Consider the following 12,704-nt stretch of genomic DNA (forward strand, 5'->3'; position numbering starts at 1 on the left):
CAAAAGAAACTCCCAACAAAGAGGGCTGTGCACATTCAGTGACAGCCTGGACAGTGGCAATTTGTGGCTGACTGGAAAGCCCTGAAGAGGGCCCTGTTTCGTGGCTCAGCCAGAACTACGCTGGCAGGGCCACACACCCTTTGGGAACACAGTTGCTGAAGTGCATTTCTGAGGTAGAGTCTCTCCTCCCACCTGCTGGGTTAACAGCTTATCAGCGTGAGGATGACAGGGAGACAACCTGTAGGGTAAATGCCAGCAAGGAGGGGTCATGCAGTGATGGAACCTCTATCTGCCTTTGATGGCCTCCTCCTCCAGGTGTGAGCCTTTGAGACACAGGCTGACTGGGCCACTCCAGGCCAGGGTGCAAAACGGGGGTCCAGAGAGCACAGAAGGTGACAGGGGGGGACAGGCTGGTCATTGGCCCCAAATCTGGCCCTAATTCTCATCTTAATGGGTAGAAATATCTGAGCTGCTGTTCTAGAGCATACTTTTTACATCTGCTTACTCTGACGATGCTGGTAACCTACAAAATACTGAGTATCTGAAGAATCAAGAGACAAGACTGGGAACTTGGGTGTTTCCGGGGCTAAGCTGGTTTCATGGGTACACTCAGGTCTGAGTCAGGCCTCATTTAACCCAGGGAGACATTTGGCGTGTCAGGGAAGTCATCCCTGTATGTATACTGTGTAATTGCGTAGGATCTTTTTTTTTTTAACACCTCCTTCTACCATAGTTTAAGTGAATAAAGGTCAGATTCCTGGAAAGATGGCCGTCAATGTGTGCATGATGTCTCAACCTGGCAAAGGCAGGTCTCGGGTATGCACAGATGTGCTGAAGGAGAGAATGCAGAACAGAAACAAAGGGCCAGAAAAACATCTCAGGGTGTCGGCAGGCCCCAGGCACCGTCTTTATCCGCCCACCCGTGGGGCCCAACAGACAGCATCTACTTCTACTGGTGCATTGCCCCGGCCTTGGGACATGCTTGTCTACAAGCCCATGAACAGGAATTTCTCAAGGGCAGACTCTATTTTTATTTATCTCTGGATCCCTTTAATTTTACACAAATAAAAAGTTAAAGATGAAAAAAAAGAGGCTATTGTAATAGCCCAGGAAAGGCATGATGGAAGCTCTGAACATGAGAAGGAGGGGGAGGAGAGAGAGGGATTCAGGAGATGTGTCCAGAAGTACTGGGGCCAACTCCGTGGGCAGTGCTTGAGGATGGAGAAGAGGGCAAAAGGGAAAAGACCCTGGTTTCTGGTCTCCAAAAGGGAGTCCACCAAGCAAGAGACAAGTAAGATCCATGCTGGACCCACGGCAGCCAAGGCAGCTGTGGCAGAGACATGGTGTAGCCAAATCACCCAGCAAGGGTCCAAGGAGGCTGAGGGCAGAACAGTGGGAAAGACCAACATCCCAGGCAGAAGAGGGCCCAGCCCCCGTGAGGTGGACAGCAAGGGTGCAGGCAGTGGCCAGCAGGCGATGTGGCGGCAAAGGAGAGCTTACAAGAAGGCAGAAGCAGTCAGTGGCTACAAGGTCAAAGAGAAGTTGAAACAAGAGTGGCAAAACCTCCGTGGATACGGCATTTGGGATTTCCTGCCAACAGTTTTAGCACAGCTGCAGGCACAAAACCCCAAGTGCAGAGGGCAAAAGGGCTATCCAAGGGGGAGGGAGAAGGCCAATGAGGGGGTACCCAAAGGGGTGCATGGTGAAGAAAGATGAATTTTTAAGGGTGGGAAATGCTTGAGCATGTTTATAGGGTGTAGGGACAGATACCTAGGAAAGAGAGAATATTTCTAGGGGAGAATATAAGCTAAATGAGGGCAGGGAGCTTCGATGTCTGGTTCCATGTTGCCTAGCAAAGAGCCTTATGACAGGGAGCCCGATGTGCCCCAGCATGCAGGCAGAGAAGCACACAGGTAGCGGCCCTGAGAAGCCGCCCAGGGACCCTGCTGTGTGGGAAGGAGGCCCTGGGCACACCACAGGCAGTGCTGCACTGAGAGAAACTGCGTGTGCAGCTATCCAAAGACCTCTGAGAATAAATGGTCACAGATGGTGGCAAGATAGTGACAAAGTGGCAGAGCCAAAAGGCAGGGACTCAGTGTGGTGGGGACTTCATACATGAGAGCTGGAAGAGCACTAAGTGACAGCCAGGAGCCAGGGGAACACCAGCCCCATCTCCTTCCCCTACAGGGGGAAACATGGGAAAAGAGAAGTAGCCCTTCAGGTTTGAAGGTTCACAGAAGATGACTTGGGTAGACAAGAAAGCAGAGCACCCTGTGAAGAGGCCAGGCTCACAGGAAGACTTTCTCTAGCAGAGAGGCAGGGTGAGGAGAGCTGCCCCTTCTGTATCCTCAATATCCTCAAGTATTAAATGGCTACTATGCCAACCTGTGTGGCATTTGCATTAGATGGGGATGGTATGGGATGGGGACAGTGAGGCAATAGGGGGTGGCACTGTATAAACATTCTTTTGATTACACATTGAGGCTCTGAGGCTCAAGAAGATGAGGTAACTTACCAGGGTCACACAGCTGTTACTTGAAGCAGTGGGACGGGATTTGAGCCCAGCCAGTCATGTGCTGGAAAGCCCAGGTTCTCTCCCCTATGATGTATGTCCCTCCCAACAGGGTAATGAATGGGGACAGAAGCTCAGGCTTGAGAGGGATGGGAAATTCCAAGAAGATAGTTGACGTTCACGGGCCTGCATTCTGAGTGCCACCCACAGATGAAGGACTGGCTAAGGTCTGTGATGATGCAGGCTTATCCCTGGCAATGTCATCTGTCTCCAGAGAGTTGAAGTCCTTTTATTCTTTAATACCATTCTTTTTCCTCATTGAGAGTGTTTGCATGTTTTGACAGGAAACTCTAAATTCAGTGCAGATTAGTATGCAAATGTCAAAGATTGCAATTGCAACAGCTCCTCCTAAGTGGAACAATTCCGTCTATGCCCAGGGATGACGTGGCAGCCAAGCTTTCCTAACAATAACCCTGCCTCCCTAAACAAAGCTGACTTGTGCACAGACGGGTTTGGCCAGGCTTTACTTGGAATGCAGAGGAATCTGGCTGGCAGTAGAGAATGGTGTAAACACAGGGAGAGGTGGAGACAACCTGAGAAAGACCTGGCAGCCCATAGGACATGGAAAGGTTGCCAGTCCCAGGCTGTCCCAGGTTCTAACAGATCACACATGCCTACAGTCACCCCACTCAGGGTCAGCTCTGCTGGGTATCCAAGCTCTTCTCACTCCATTAGTCTGCAACCTCTCAGTTCCTCAGAGCCAGTATCCTAAGTTCTTAGATTCACCTTCGTTAGCCAGGCTGCTTCTCAAGGTTTTGGCAGATATTTCAAACACATTACGGCTGACATGTAATTCATCCTTCCCACCTGTGAGTTGAACATTCTGCATTCATTCCCATCCTTGATTGGTGCCACCAATTCACCCATGGGACCATAGGCTGAGTTCCCTGAGGGGGCACAGATGGCCCTCCACAGTCAGATTCTTACCTACTTCAAAGGGGTGTTTCTTCCTGCCTAGCCTTATTCTTTATCACCCAACAACAACCCAATTGCTTGCATCCTGCTCCTCACCCTCTACCCTCACCAGAAGGCACCTCACTGCTGTTCAACATGTAGACCCCTCCTCCTGGAACAACCACCACCTACAAACCACCTTCCCCAAAGGCCCCTGTGTGGCTAACTCCATTTGACCTGCAAGCCTCAGATCAGAATCACCAACCCCAAGAAGCTGCATCTCTCAGCCTACTGCCCGCTCCATCTGTGTTAGGTGCCCTGTTCTCCTGGCATTCAGGACAATGTATATGTATTGGTGCATCACTGTTTCATATGATTTTCTGAGCTTTCTGCACATGAAGACACGATATCAATCGTTTTGGAACTCTCAGAGCCCTGAACAGCACCTGGCATGTGGCACATGTTCATAAATATATAAGATGAATGGCTGAAGATGGGATGAATGGTGATTCTGATCTGGACTGTGCCATATAGTGCTGGGTACACCTCAAGGTTTCTTGAGACACACCAGTTCCTGATATGACAGGAAACTGGCTTCCCCAGCCCAGCAAGCTTGTGCCAATGCCACCCATCGTTTCCAAAGACAGAGGGCTTGGAAGGGATGCCCCTATCTCCCTATCACAGGTGAAGGTGGGTGGGTCTTATCTTTGTACCAGAGATGTGCCTTGGGCTATGTCTGTACAGCCATGCTGCGTGACCACTCACTGGAGAATGAGAAACATGGGCAAGTGAGTTCAATTTAATTGGCAATTTTATGCTAACAGCCACAACTCACAGGTATTGCAGGGAATTGGAATAACAGGATTGAAATACTTGAACATATAGATGGAGAGACATTCAGAATATTAAAGAAACAGAACACACAGGAGGTAGATGAATTACATACTTGTCAAGAACATGAGTCCTTAGGGACTCTGGAATCCAAAGTATTGCAAAATTGTAACTTCACAGACCAATATCCCTAAAGAACACAGATGCAAAAATACTCAACAAAATATTAGCAAACCGAATTCAAAATTACATCAAGAGGATCATGCATCATGATCAAGTGGGACTCATCCCAGGGCTGCAAGGTGGGCACAACATTTGAAAATCCATCATCATCATCATCCACTATATCAACAAAAAGAAGGACAAAAATCACGCGATCATCTCCATAGATGCTGAAAAAGCATTTGACAAAATTCAACATTCGAGGCAGAGCCAAGATGGCGGAATGAATAGAGCAGCAGAAATCTCCTCCCAAACCACATATATCTATGAAAATATAACAAAGACAACTCTTCCTAAAATAGAGACCAGAGGACACAGGACAACATCCAGACCACATTCACACCTGTGAGAACCCAGCGCCTGACGAAGGGGGTAAGATACAAACCCTGGTCCAGCAGGTCCACAGCACCCCTCCGCCCAGCTCCCAGTGGGAAGAGAGAGATCTGAGCGGAAGGGAGAAGGAGCTCAGGACTGCTGAACACACAGCCCCAGCCATCTGGACCAGAGCACAGACACACTGCATGCGTGGGGTCCTGGATACTAGGGAAACAGGGCAGCAGGACCGGTGAGTGGGTGCCTGCGGCCGACGCCAGACAACAAAGAAACAGGAGCGGCCATTTTTCTTTTCTCCTTTTCTTTTTTTTTCTGCAAGTGCTTTTTGGAAGTCTTAAAGGGACAGGGACCCCAATACTAGGGAAACAGGGCAGTAAGACCAGTGAGCGGGTGCCTGAGGACAAAGAAAATAGTGTGTTTTTCTTTTTTCTTTAATTAATTAATTTATTTATTTTATTTATTTATTTTTTTCTATTGTTGTTTCGGTTTGGAGAGTGCTTTTTGGAAGTCTTAAAGGGGCAGGGTGGGACATTGAGTCCAGAGGCAGGGAATCTGGGGATCCCCGGGCACTCTAACCCCGTGGGCAGCAGGGAGCACGGAGAACCCTTAGGGAGATAAATACCCTCCCAGCCACTCCCCCTCCAACAGGGCTCCATCATTTTGGAGCAGCAGTCCAAGTCAGGCCACACCCACAGCAACACCGGACATAAATTCCATAGGAGCTGGCCAGGAAGCAGAAGCCCTGTCTACGCACAACTGCCCAGCACAAGCCACTAGAGGTCACTGTTCTCCCAGGAGAGGAAGGCCACAAACCAACAAGAAGGAAAGCTCTTCCAGCCGTCACGCGTACCAGCTCTGCAAACAATCTCTATCACCAGGAAAAGGCAAAACTACAGGCAGACAAAGATCACAGACTCAACACCTGAGAAGGAGACAGACCTAACCAGTCTTCCTGAAAAAGAACTCAAAATAAAATTCATGAACATGCTGACAGAGATGCAGAGAAAAACGCAAGAGCAATGGGATGAAGTCCGGAGGGAGATCACAGATGTCAAGAAGGAGATCACAGAAGAGAAACAAACCCTGGAAGGATTTATAAGCAGAATGGATAAAATGCAAGAGGCTATTGAAGGAATAGAAACCAGAGAACAGGAACGCATAGAAGCTGACATAGAGAGAGATAAAAAGATCTCCAGGAATGAAACAACACTAAGAGAAATATGTGACCAATTCAAAAGGAACAATATCCGTATTACAGGGGTACCAGAAGAAGAAGACAGAAGAAAAGGGACGGAAAGTATCTTGGAAGAAATAACTGTTGAAAACTTCCCCAAACTGGGGGAGGAAATAATCGAACAGACCACGGAAATACACAGAACCCTCAACAGAAAGGATACAAGGAGGACAACACCAAGACACATAATAATTAAAATGGCAAGGATCAAGGACAAGGAAAGAGTTTTAAAGGCAGCTAGAGAGAAAAAGGTCACCTATAAAGGAAAACCCATCAGGCTAACATCAGACTTCTTGACAGAAACCCTACAGGCCAGAAGAGAATGGCATGATATATTTAATGCAATGAAACAGAAGGGCCTTGAACCAAGGATACTGTATCCACCACGACTATCATTTAAATATGATGGTGGGATTAAACAATTCCCAGACAAGCAAAAGCTGAGGAAATTTGCTTCCCACAAACCACCTCTACAGGGCATCATACAGGAAGTGCTCTAGATGGGAGCACTCCTAAAAAGAGCACAGAACAAAACAGACAACATATGAAAAATGGAGAAGGAGGAATAAGAAGGGAGAGAAGAAAAGAATCTCCAGACAGTGTATATAACAGCTCAAAAAGCAAGCTAAGTTAGGCGATAAGATACTAAATAGGCTAACCTTGAACCTTTGGTAACCATGAATTTAAAGCCTGCAATGGCAATAAGTACATATCTCTCAATAGTCACCCTAAATGTAAATGGACTTAATGTACCAATCAAAACACACAGAGTAACAGAATGCATAAAAAAGCAAGACCCATCTATATGCTGATTACAAGAAACTCACCTAAAACCCAAAGATGTGCACAGACTAAAAGTCAAGGGATGAAAAAACATATTTCAGGCAAACAACAATGAGAAGAAAGCAGGGGTTGCAGTACTAATATCAGACAAAATAGACTTCAAAACAAAGAAAGTAACAAGAGATAAAGAAGGACACTAAATAATGATAAAGGGCTCAGTCCAACAGAGGATATAACCATTCTAAATATATATGCACGCAACACAGGAGCGCCAGCATATGTGAAACAAATACTAACAGAATTAAGAGGGAAATAGACTGCAATGCATTCATTTTAGGAGACTTCAACACACCACTCACCCCAAAGGATAGATCCACCGGGCAGAAAATAAGTAAGGACACAGAGGCACTGAACAACACACTAGGACAGATGGACCTAATAGACATCTATACAACTCTACAACCAAAAGCAACAGGATATACATTCTTCTCAAGTGCACATGGAACATTCTCCAGAATAGACCACATACTAGCCCACAAAAAGACCCTCAGTAAAATCCAAAATACTGAAATTCTACCAACCAATTTTTCAGAAAACAAAGGTATAAAGCTAGAAATAAATTCTATGAAGAAAAAAAAGGCTCACAAACACATGGAGGCTTAACAACATGCTTCTAAATAATCAATGGATAAACGAACAAATCAAAATAGAGATCAAGGAATATATAGTAACAAATGACAACAACAACACAAAGCCCCAACTTCTGTGGGACGCAGAGAAAGCAGTCTTAAGGGAAAGGATATATAGATCCAGGCACACTTGAAGAAGGAAGAACAATCCCAAATGAATAGTCTAATATCACAATTCGACATTGGAAAAAGAAGAACAAATGAGGCCTAAAGTCAGCAGAAGGAGGGACATAATAAAGATCAGAGAAGAAATAAACAAAATTGAGAAGAATAAAACAATAGCAAAAGTCAATGAAACCAAGAGCTGGTTCTTTGAGAAAATAAAGAAAATAGATAAGGCTCTAGCCAAACTTATTAAGAGAAAAAGAGAATAACACAAATCAACAGAATCAGAAATGAGAATGGAAAAATCACGACAGACTCCACAGAAATACAAAGAATTATTAAAGACTACTATGAAAACCTATAATGCCAACAAGCCGAAACGCCTAGAGGAAATGGACAACTTCCTAGAAAAATACAACATCCGAAGACTGACCAAGGAAGAAACACAAAAGTTAAACAAACCAATTACTAGCAAAGAAATTGAAACAGTAATCAAAAAACTACCAAAGAACAAAACACCGAGGCCGGACAGATTTACCTCGGAATTTTATCAGACACACAGAGAAGACATAATACCCATTCTCCTTAACGTTTTCCAAAAAATAGAAGAGGAGGGAATACTCCCAAACTCTTTCTATGAAGCCAACATCACCCTAATACCAAAACCAGGCAAAGACCCCACCAAAAAAGAAAATTACAGACCAATATCGCTGATAAATGTATATGCAAAAATACTCAATAAAATATTAGCAAACAGAATTCAACAGCATATCAAAAGGATCATATACCATGACCAAGTGGGATTCATCCCAGGGATGCAAGGATGGTACAACATTGAAAATCTATCATCATCATCCACCACATCAACAAAAAGAAAGAAAAAAACCACATGATTATCTCTATAGATGCTGAAAAAGCATCTGACAAAATTCAACATCCATTCATGATAAAAACTCTCAGCAAAATGGGAATAGAGGGCAACTACCTCAACATAATAAAGGCCATATATGATAAACCCACACCCAACATTATACTGAACAGTGAGAAGCTGAAAGCTTTTCCTCTGAGATCAGGAACTAGACAGGGATGCCCATTCTCCCCATTATTATTTAACATAGTACTAGAGGTCCTAGCCACAGCAATCAGACAAAACAAAGAAATACAAGGAATCCAGATTGGTAAAGAAGTTAAACTGTCACTATTTGCAGATGATATGATATTGTACATAAAAAAGTGTAAAGACTCCACTCCAAAACTACTAGAACTGATATCGGAATACAGCAAAGTTGCAGGATACAAAATTAACACACAGAAATCTGTAGCTTTCCTATACACTAACAATGAACCAATAGAAAGAGAAATCAGAAAAACAATTCCATTTACAATTGCATCAAAAAATATAAAATATCTAGGAATAAACCTAACCAAAGAAGTGAAAGACCTATACGGTGAAAACTACAAGTCACTCTTAAGAGAAATTAAAGGGGACACTAACAAATGGAAACTCATCCCATGCTCATGGCTAGGAAGAATTAATATCATCAAAATGGCCATCCTGCCCAAAACAATATACAGATTTGATGCAATCACTCTCAAATTAACAGCAACATTCTTCAATGAACTGGAACAAATAATTCAAAAATTCATATGGAAACACCAAAGACCCCGAATAGCCAAAGCAATCCGGAGAAAGAAGAATAAAGTAGGGGGGATCTCACTCCCCAACTTCAAGCTCTACTACAAAGCCATAGTAATCAAGACAATTTGATACTGGCACAAGAACAGAGCCACAGACCAGTGGAACAGATTAGAGACTCCAGACATTAACCCAAACATATATGGTCAATTAATATTTGATAAAGGAGCCATGGACATACAATGGCAAAATGACAGTCTCTTCAACAGATGGTGCTGGCAAAACTGAACAGCTACATTTAGGAGAATGAAACTGGACCATTGTGTAACCCCATACACAAAAGTAAATTCAAAATGGATCAAAGACCTGAATGTAAGTCATGAAACCATAAAACTCTTGGAAAAAAACATAGGCAAAAACCTCTTAGACATAAACATGAGTGACCTCTTCTTGAACATATCTCCCCGGGGCAAGGAAAACAACAGCAAAAATGAGCAAGTGGGACTACATTAAGCTGAAAAGCTTCTGTACAGCAAAAGACACCATCAAAGAACAAAAAGGAACCCTACAGTATGGGAGAATATATTTGTAAATCACAGATCCGATAAAGCCTTGACATGCAAAATATATAAAGAGCTCACATGCCTCAACAAACAAAAAACAAATAATCCAATTAAAAAATGGGCAGAGGAACTGAACAGACAGTTCTCCAAAAAAGAAATACAGATGGCCAACAGACACATGAAAAGATGCTCCACATCGCTAATTATTAGAGAAATGCAAATTAAAACTACAATGAGATATCACCTCACACCAGTAAGGATGGCTGCCATCCAAAAGACAAACAACAACAAATGTTGGCGAGGCTGTGGAGAAAGGGGAACCCTCCTACACTGCTGGTGGGAATGTAAGTTATTTCAACCATTGTGGAAAGCAGTATGGGGGTTCATCAAAATGCTCAAAATAGATATACCATTTGACCCAGGAATTCCACTCCTAGGAATTTACCCTAAGAACGCAGCAATCAAGTTTGAGAAAGACAGATGCACCCCTATGTTTATCACAGCACTATTTACAATAGCCAAGAATTGGAAGCAACCTAAATGTCCATTGGTAGATGAATGGATAAAGAAGATGTGGTACATATACACAATGGAATACTACTCAGCCATAAGAAGCGGGCAAATCCTACCATTTGCAGCAACATGGATAGACCTGGAGGGTATTATGCTCAGTGAAGTAAGCCACGCAGAGGAAGAGAAATACCAAATGATTTTACTCATCTGAGGAGTATAAGAACAAAGGAAAAACTGAAGGAACAAAACAGCAGCAGAATTACAGAACCCAAAAATGCACTAACAGGTACCAAAGGGAAGGGGACTGGGGAGGATGGGTGGGTAGGGAGGGATAAGGTGGGGGAAGAAGGGAAGAAGAAAGGGGGTATTAAGATTAGCATGCATGGGGGGGGGAGGGAGAAAGTGGAGGTTGGGCTGCACAACACAGAGAGGACAGGTAGTGATTCTACAACAGTTTGCTATGCTGAAGGACAGTGACTGTAAAGTGGTTTATAGGGGAGACCTGGTATAGGGGAGAGCCTAGTAAACATAATATTCTTCATGTAAGTGTAGATTAAAGATAAAAAAAAAAGAAAGAAAAGGGGGATTACTCCTTGATAGGATAAAACTAACTGTAAATCAATGATTAATGCATGCTTTAAATATCCTTAATCTTGATCACTTAAAGGGTGTCAGATCATTGGCTATCGAGATACACTTTTCTGATAATATTCCTTTCTCTTAAAAAGAAAAAAAAAAGGAGTTCCTGTGTGGTGACCTCCAATGAGATCTACACAATGGTATAAAGGGCATATCAAAGTGTGGGCAAAGGGTCTGTTTGTGTTTATACAGAGGATCAAAGCCTAATTTGGATACCCAGAAAATGAACTAAGATATTATATGAAGAAGAACTTCCAACATCAGCACTCTCTGGAAGAGTCATACCAGAAGATGATCATCAACAAACCTCAACAAAGATCCAGGAGATGCTGCAGTTGTAGCTGCATCCATCCCACCGGTTCCTGCACTTGCCATTGGAACAAAGAAGGAGATATCTAACCTGGCCTGTGCTTTCAGTAAAACAACAAATTTGACTGGATCTATATTGTTGGAATTCAACCAAGAAATAGGAGAAGTGCAAGTTGTAGCGCTCCAAAGTCTTACAACTACAGACTATCTACTGTTAAAAGAACATATGGGATGAGAATAGTTCCCAGGAATGGGTTGTTTTAATTTGTCTGATTTCTCCCAGACTGTTCAAGTACAGTTGGACAATATCCATCATATCATAAGACAAATTTTCACAAATGCCTAGGGTGCCTAACTGGTTTTCTTGGCTTCACTGGAGATGGCTGGTAATTATAGATCTGCTTTGGTTATGTAACTGTATTCCTAATGTTAATGTGTGTGCACAATTTAATTAGTAGTTTAAAACCTATACATGCTTAAGTTACTCTATAAGAAGATATGTCAAAGAAATAATCAATCCTCCCATGTTTTCTTCCATCTGCTACCTCTGTAGCTTTTCTTCTTCCTTCCTAATTACAACCCTTAAATAAAATTCATGCCTCATATCGAATTTACCGAGTATCATAATTCCTCCAAGTGGTAAAGACACCTCAAGATAAATGCTGGGCATAGAAGCCAAGGGCATAAATCTGCAAAGAAGTAAAAAGCTAACCTTTTCAAACAATATGGCTTCTCTCTCACTTACCAACTTTACATCTCCCTGTATGGCCCCGGAAGATGACTGGTTAGCCAGAGACGGGTAAGATTCCTCAAGGGAGGAACAACCTAAGACAGGCACAGTCGCAGGGGGGCCATCAGGTGAGAAATTGGGGATCAACAGAAGTGAGGCTTAGAACCTCACCCCCCCCCCCTGTTTTGAGAGAAATCTTCTACATCTGTGGATGTTTTAATGCCCTTGTCTAGCTTGGATTCACACATAGTCTACAGGCACACACCTGATCATCTACATTTGCCCACTTACAACACTATGTTTTCTACCTTTATCTTGCATCTACCTACCACTTTAGCATTTTATTAAAAATAAAAATAATAATAATAAAGGGAGAAATGTGGGATCAACATATAAATCAAGTATAAAAATCAAACGAATATTCATATTTGACCTGATTGTTTATAGTTCATAATGCGTGATCAAAACCGAAAATTTCTGTGATGAATGCCCTTGTACTGTTCACCATGTAATAACTTATCCACTATGTAATAATTTGTTCACCATGCAAGAACTTGTTCGTTATGCTTCAGAAGATTGGAGACTGACGAGAATTAGGCTTGGGGAAGATTAATGATTGTGTATTGAGCACTGACTCCCCTATACAGAATT

At 43.1% G+C, this 12,704-nt stretch overlaps 2 protein-coding genes across 7 annotated transcripts in view; one reads left to right on the forward strand and one right to left on the reverse strand.

Moving 5' to 3' along the window:
• Positions 1–12,704, forward strand: part of LOC118967753 (LanC like glutathione S-transferase 2) — a 177,603-nt gene that overhangs the window by 147,893 nt on the left and 17,006 nt on the right. The gene's annotated exons all lie outside the window — the stretch shown is intronic.
• Positions 1–12,704, reverse strand: part of VOPP1 (VOPP1 WW domain binding protein) — a 148,843-nt gene that overhangs the window by 2,774 nt on the left and 133,365 nt on the right. The gene's annotated exons all lie outside the window — the stretch shown is intronic.

The sequence above is a fragment of the Manis javanica genome, chromosome 6 (assembly GCF_040802235.1).
Source record: "Manis javanica isolate MJ-LG chromosome 6, MJ_LKY, whole genome shotgun sequence".
Taxonomy (NCBI): Eukaryota; Metazoa; Chordata; class Mammalia; order Pholidota; family Manidae; genus Manis; species Manis javanica.